We start from the raw sequence: 7,739 nt of genomic DNA, 5'->3' as shown, positions 1-7,739 counted from the left end.
CGGAAAGCTCGCTGTTCGTTTCACTGGAGCAGTATTAAGGCTCTCGTAATGAGAAGGACGCAGAGTTAAGAAGAAGACGAAGAACCAAAAGCAGTCAAGAGGACGATTGTTGTTGCGCACGGCGGACACTGTCGGAAAAGATAGAAAATATACGCTCGCATGCGGCGCAGGTCAAAATTGGACGTGAGTGCGCGCATACCTTTCCCCACATGTCGTGAATCCCCGACTTTATATCCAGTATGCACGCAAGCTTGAGTACGGCTTTACATAGAGTATCATTGCTGTCGTAAATTCCTGTTTCGTTTCTACCACAAGCGTGGTTCTCTATAGGGGGCGGGGATTAACAACCTGGAGCGAAGCGAAGGAAACAAACGGCTCACACATCACGCAACCAGTCCAACTGTCAACAACAAAACACATCATGGATCCAGAGTGTATGTGGGTGTCATAAAAGGCTCCGGCCGGGGCTCGCGGCTTGACCAGGTGGGAGTCACAGCTTCCCGGCTCCGGCAAGGCGGTGGTTTTCAGGGGTGCTTTCCGCATGGCGATGCTAAAGGCAGTTATTCGGATGGTTAGCGTTTGGAGCTAGATTTAGAATTCAAGCTCTTTGTGGCAGCTTATCTAGAAAGAGTTTCTGTTACACTCCAAGGTTCTCCTGCCTTTTCCTTATTATCGCATGGCGTCCAGAGCCCAGAATTTCATTAACGAATAGATCAGGCTGAGTTGTGTCAGTATTTCTTCTTTAGATTGAATTGTGTAGCACAATAGTTGTTTCTCCGGTTTTTCGTTTCTTGCAACATGTCAGATTATAATTATCGAAGTTCCTAGCCCTTAGAGGCGATGACTTATGTGTCTTTTAATATCAAATAAATCGGCATTTTTACTGTAGAAAACGCTTAGAGTGCCTTGAAGGAACCCAATGAGCATGGCAGTTCAAAATTGAAAGAAATTCTGACTTTTCTAGATTTAAGGTAAGCATTTCAACGCTCATTACGAGGCATTCAACTGCCGAAATACGGTCCCTAATCGAGATTATATTATACAACTATGCCTCTAACGGCGTCCCACAGATAACATATTTTGCTTTAGAACAGGAGGCAGTTCGTGTCCTGTTTAGAAACAACCTTTCCGGTTTACTAAAGCTCAAATAAAGCCACACGTGAGCGAGCGTTGGTACCGCGGCCGCACATTAGAGCGGTTGGATGACCATCACTTAAAATTACTGTGGTAGAAGGGAAGAAAACAGGAGAATATATAAACTAAAGTGCGGCATATTCCCTGTTGAGTGTTTCTGCAATGCCGATATAATACGCAAGCGTTTACTACAACTAGCCAAATTTCACACCTAACCAGTATTTAAAACAACGTCATTTTGTGCCTAAAATAAGAAGAGATTCCAGAAATGTAGCACTATACTAAACTTGCGTTCATATACTGAAGTCCTAATTCTTTCGGCGAGGAAATGAAATGTGGAATTAGTGAATATGAAATGGGGAAAATACGACCGGCTCCTAGTTTGCTCTCAAATGAACCGGTTTAGGTCATAGCTCTATTGTGATAATTTTTGTACCTAACCTCGATATTGGATATATTACGCGTTCTGTTGAACATATGTCGTCTTCTCGTTTCGGCTGGAATGCCAGCTGCTTGGACTGCGTTTATTGCGTCTCCACTTCATATTGGACTGTGTAAATGCATTCGCCACGCTAGCAGCTAATAAACGTTGTACGTACTAGTAATAAATAAATAAATAAATAAATAAATAAATAAATAAATAAATAAATAAATAAATAAATAAATAAATAAATAAATAAATAAATAAATAAATAAATAAATAAATAAATAAATAAATAAATAAATAAATAAATAAATCGAATCTTTTTTATGGAAGCTTTCTTTTTTTTTTTTTGCGGTGGCGCCGGAATCGTCGCGGTCCGGTGGCATTAATCGTTCAAGACATCCGAAGTTCTAGTGGCGTAAGAGGGCCATTTCTGAAACTTTCACACGTACTGGAAAACCACGCGCTTTGCTGGAGACGGGCGCAGCACTGGACGCGCACGTCATCGCGTCAGTGGTTCGAAGCCCCATGTCTAAATACGCCGAAGTGCGCATCCCTGCGCTGGAGCCATGTTCGCAGGAGAGAGAGAGAGAAACTGTTCGTGACAACAGAACGGTTGCTCTGGAAGAAGGTATTGTTCAAAGGGAGCCAGGAACGCAAACGAATGGCGCTCAGCAAACGGGAGGAGGAAAAAGAGGGAACTGTGGGCTGGAGGGAAGGGTCCGTCACTCGTAAGAACCCCTTAGGATCAAAAAACGGCTGCCGTGTATAACGGAGAAAGGTTTTGGCGCTACGGGCCGTATGTCCTTAGTTTGATATTATGTATATTTATATATTTATATATATATATATATTTATATATGTATAGTTGTATGTGTATATATATATAATATCATATGTGTGTGTGGTATACTTGAAGAGTACTGTACAGGTGGAATTTGAAGATCACTGTCTCTTTGTCCGTCAGTTGTCGCCGCACACACACACACTCGCACGTCCCGGAGTGATACTATGGCACCCGGCGTCCTCTTGTGGCGGTAGCCCTCGTTGTCAGGGAGACGGTGGCGCCCCGCGGCGGTACAGAGCCGGAAGTCCTCGCTCGTCGCTCAGTGCGACCCTTGACCCCACGTCGCGCTCTCGTGCATGGCTGCCGCTGGTGCCCCCAGTCGATTGTCCACAGGCTTTTGCACTGCCTGGCCCGCGTTATGGTGGCGGTAGATTGGAAAATCCGCTCCATGGAGTGTACAAATTTCTTTCCTCAAGGTCCTCCCTATTGCTTACTTTTTTGTTTTACGTGGAAGGCCAAGTGTTTAACTAAGCAAGCTGCGCTCACTGGCGTGGCGTCGCAGAGGTGAGCTACAACATGTATTATAGAAACTATGTTAATGTAATCGCTAATTATTCTTCTCTATCGTTTTAATAAAATTAGACTGAGGGATAAAATGTAACGACGCACCACCTCAAATGCTCCTGATTTACCACTCATCCTTTAGGTAGTTTATGTCCTATCGTCCGTTAGAATGGGTGGCTTAGGTTCGTAAATGAGAGTAGCATCGTCACCCGAAAATGCGCACACTGGCACCAGATGGAATATTTCGAATCATAAAACTTGTGGGCCTACCGTACATGCTGAATCGAGGTGATTTAACTTTGGCGGAAGGGTTGTTGTTTTTTTTGTCTTTCTTTCACCGCTTGCTGTAAATTGTAAATTGAATGATCGCTATGACCGAAAGTGACTTCACGAATATGCGCTCTTGGGCCTGATGGCGAAGCGCACTCGGGACACTAGGAGTACCAGCAGACTGCCAGACGTCCGGGCTAGCTGGTACTGTCAAAATAAACAGGCAGCTAAGAGGACCTAAGTACAGCTAAAAAAAGCTAATCATTTCCATTGATGCAGTCTTTGCCTCAGCTGTTCTGCCCGCCTGTCTTTTTTTCTTTTTTTTGCATTCTAAGCTGAGTTTTTTTATGAGAAGGTTGGTCTCCCTGATTAATATTCTTAGCACGTGCGCTAGCCGTATACCTTGTCTACCCAAAGAGGGGATTGTATAGACTACCAACAAAACCCAGCCCTCAGCAGCACGAACCGTCGGCACAATAACAGGGTGGATTGGCAATGTACTTTTCAGACATTGCCAACCCACTTCCAATATTGGACCGACGGTTTGCTGTTCCCGGGGTAGAATGACCATGCTCAGCTGCATGCAAGCCTGCATAATTATAAGCCCGTAACACGGCACCATGACCCTGCCGCGCTTGGCACCGTGCCACAGCTTGCAAGTCTCCCTCCGAAAGTGTGTCACACACCTCCATTTGCCGCTGCAGTCTAAGCATTCCTTTCGTTCCGCTGCCCGGTGTCTCTTGGGAGCCATGCACAAGAGCGCATGCAGTTCCTTTCGCCATCCCGTGCTGCGCGTACATGAATTCCGGCCCTGCGCCGCCAAGGGGGCGGTCGTGCGAAGGCGTCGCTTCCTTTCTCGGGTTCCCGCTGGAGGCCTGGACGGCAAACCGAGGCGGTGTCGGCGGCGGAGGCGGCGCGGCGGGAAGCACCCGGAAGCGGAAGCGATCGCCAGTTGGCGCAAGTCGACGCGAGTAGCACTTCCGGGCCCGGAGTGAGGCGCCGCTGTTGGCCGCAACAGGAAAGGAGTTGTGCAGCACATCGCACTGCGCCCAATTATGGAAAACCTGAGCGGGCATTTCTTTGGCCAGAAGAGCACAGAACACAACGCGATTTCCGACGCGTTTCTACTCCGTTACGCAAGGTTTGAGCGATTTCGGGCACCGGTAACGACGAGGAGAGATATCATTACGAGAAGTTTCCCTTTGTGTGATGTCGAGAGCAATGATTACAAATCTAGGAACGCAAGTAAAAAAGAATCACAACAGACATCCGCACAGTAGGAGGTGACTTAAGTTTCTACAGCGTAGAAACATGGAGCCACGAATAAATAAACCGGTGACACCGTCAGCGTCGTCGCCGTCGCAAGTGCTCTTGAGGCTAAGAAATACCGACCCGCGATCGCCACTCGCGTCTCCTCGGCTGCGGCTTGACCCGCAGTCTGACGTCACCCCATGGCCGAAGCAGAGATGAACGGCGACGACGGCGAACAAGTAGCGAACAAGTTCTCCTCCCAGCCGGGGCTGTGCAGCATTGCTGCGATCGCCGAGTGAGGGCGCCGTCGTCGAGGCAGTGGCCCACATGGCTGGCGCCACGGCCTGTTGGCGATGTGAGTGCCACCTTTGGCGCGCCCTTGACAGGCCTGCTGGCATGGCTTGGCGGAGGAGCGCTGACGCCGGCTCGGTGGCTCCCTCTAGCGCAGGGTCCGCTGGCTAGAGTCCTGCGAAATCAGAGAGCAGGAGAATGAGAAACCACGCTGGCTGGCCACTTCTGCCTTATCTGTGCATAAGGTACAAACACTGTCCCGACATGCCTCGAGTGCAATAGCTAATACAGAGTAAAGAAAAATAAATGCAGACGATTACGTTACTTCCTAACGCGAAATTCGAGCGCAGCTCATCAGCTGTTTCACCTTTTTGATAGATTTTGCAATGATTTCGACCAAGACAAGTATATACAATTACAGACTTTTATTTTTCACACGTATCATTTCAAGAAACACACGGCTAACAGTTCTTGACTATCATGAAGGAAGTTTTGTAGTCGGAGAAATGAAGAGAGCAATTAAGCTATCGGGAGGTTGCGAGAGGCAGCGCGTAGGCCCATAGTAACGTTGCGCGGCGAAGAGTTAGCAGTGACTGAATGATGCTTCTGACGCCAGTGAGCCAAGTCAACGTTACTCTGCGTTTCGGCTTGGGCTGCACACACTGGGATCGGCTGATACCAAGCCGGCGCTTCGGCAACCGGAGAACACCGTCGCTGCCACGGGCAGAGGGAGGGGGGGGGGGTGTACTCGCAGCGGCGAACGGTGTCTGCAGGAGCGCGCGCAGCAGCCGGAGAATACGCGCGGTAACTGCTACAGAGAAAGAGGGCGGAGTTCTCCCTCGCAACCAACTCCGCTGCCCCGGCAGCGGAGTTGGTTGCGAGGGAGAACTCCGACGGCAACGGTGACGGCGACGACGATGCGAAACGCAGGAACGGGCGCGAAAGAGCTGTGCTCTAAAAGCGGTACGGAACTCTGCGACTACCGGTAAGAGCCAGAAATAAATATTGGAAAATGAATAGCCTAGCGAGGATCCCTATTCCAGCAGCCTTTATGTTATAGCTAGGTAGCGTAAGAGGGTTATCATTCAGGTTATAGTACTTTGATTCATGACCTCCCCACCGTGCGGCCTCTTCGGGCGGATCACGACCGCCCTCCCATGACTCTACACTAATTTTGCATAACTACAAGCGCAAAGGAAGCCTCTGGTTTTATGTTTATTTTAGGCAGATAAAGCTATTTCGCAGATTCCCATTCGGTGATGGTACGCGCTTTTCAGTGAACGGCGCAAGAAAAAAGCAAATTAATGCATGTGCTTGTCTCTGATCCCTTAGTGCGCGCTTACTGAGGAGAAACAATAAATAACGGCTAAAGCACAACAGACTAGACATTGATCAGTATTTCGGTTTGATAAAGAAATGTCAGATTGAGGCGTGGTTCATTTTGTGAACAAAAAGGCGACTATTGCAAGTTGCACACACAAATTAAGCATAATGATATTTAAACCGCTATCCAGATAAACCTTGTTCTGCTAAATAGAGAGTTGTATAACGCAAGAAAACTGCTCAGCTGAAGAGGTTTAAGTGAAACAAAAAGCAAAATTGAGACGGGTTCAACGCTGCTGAACAGAATATGGAACGAAAGCATTAGCTGCGGGTTCTCTTCTTCTTCGCGGCGGTTCAAGGTCATTCGTGACTGCGGCAACGGACTAGGCGACTGGCCGAAACCTGGCGTAGTACTGATTTCGCAATAAAACACTTTAGCAATGTGAAAACCCGAAGCTGGAAATTAAGGAAAACGTCACAAACCCGCTTGATCAGATAAAAAATGAAAAGGCTTCGCGAAGCGATACTAGGCAGCAGTTACTCTGCATAAGAGTGTAGCTTCCATTCTTTTTCATAGGCGCGGCAAATGAGCAAGCTACGGAACAGTATTCCAAAGCAGCGTTTGAGTTCTGTGCTGCTGGTAAACTTCTAATTGCGGGGGGCTGGAAGACGAGATATCGGCGGAGAGAGGATTCGAAAAAGAGAGAGAGAGAGAAAATAGACAGGAGAGGAGTGTGTGCGAATGAATGACTGGCCCCTGAGCCATTTTCTTTCACTAATAGTGCCAGACGAGTGAAGAGCGGCGATTGAAATGAAAGGAGACACGTAAAGTGTCACCCGAGCTTCAGGCAAGCACAGAGAGCGCACACGCAAACTAGGACGTGAGCCTGCAGGCATGTGGTACTGGGATCAGTGAAGTATGGCCGAACGAAAAATTTGTGGACTACAAACGTCCGCCTTTGTAGGTATTACACACAAAGTTAACCGCTCCCGGCTACCAAAGAAGATCCTTGTTAGTGAACGTGTTCGTTCCTGCTCATTTTGTCAGTAGTACCTTAATTTTTCCCTCTCTTATTTCACACATATTCATCAACATTCACTCCAAAGGTACAGCGTTGGCGAAAGACATCCCGACATAGATAAGTGCCGCTTTATTCAAGCTCTAAGAACTTTCCTGCGTGGCCTAAGGATAGAGTATATGACCACGATTCGAGGGTCCAGGTTTCATTTTCATCTAGGCCTCCCATCCCAAAGAAGATATACCTGAGTTGGAAGCGCCTTCTATCTAGCCATGTCATGCGGTATCGTGACGTCACACAACCCGCCGACCAATCAGAGCCTAGACATCCCACCCGTAAACCTGCCAACATCCAGAGGTAGTGTCTGCCACTAAAATGCAGCCTCGACACCATAGCGTTAACCTGAAGCACTGCAGCATATTAACGTAACCTAAGCCAGGCACAGTGTAACATGTGTATACAGCTGTCGCCGCGCCACCGGTAGATATCGTAAGGAGAGTGTGGTGCGTCAAACATTGGCAACTGTGAATCCGAAATGCTACGCTAAACCATCCCTCACACCTTAACGCCGATTGAGGAGCTCTTAATGTAGACGTGAATTTGAAGCAAACAAAAGCAAGCTTCTGAATTAATTTTTAACGCGATAGCGCTATACGCCCAGTTAACAGAAAATCCG

At 47.8% G+C, this 7,739-nt stretch overlaps 1 protein-coding gene across 1 annotated transcript in view; it reads right to left on the bottom strand.

Moving 5' to 3' along the window:
- Nucleotides 1-2,495: 2,495 nt before the first annotated feature.
- The window catches only part of Sh (Potassium voltage-gated channel protein Shaker), a 64,577-nt gene continuing 59,333 nt past the window's right edge, over nucleotides 2,496-7,739 (bottom strand). The window contains exon 6 of the mRNA XM_084600441.1: nucleotides 2,496-4,896. The gene's annotated coding sequence lies outside the window, so the exon portion shown is untranslated. The remainder of the gene's footprint in view (nucleotides 4,897-7,739) is intronic.

This window comes from Amblyomma maculatum, chromosome 4 (genome assembly GCF_055883805.1).
Source record: "Amblyomma maculatum isolate TAMU_Amacu chromosome 4, ASM5588380v1, whole genome shotgun sequence".
Taxonomy (NCBI): Eukaryota; Metazoa; Arthropoda; class Arachnida; order Ixodida; family Ixodidae; genus Amblyomma; species Amblyomma maculatum.
Note: the sequence above shows the minus strand (reverse complement) of the source record. Positions and strands in the feature narration are given on the sequence as shown.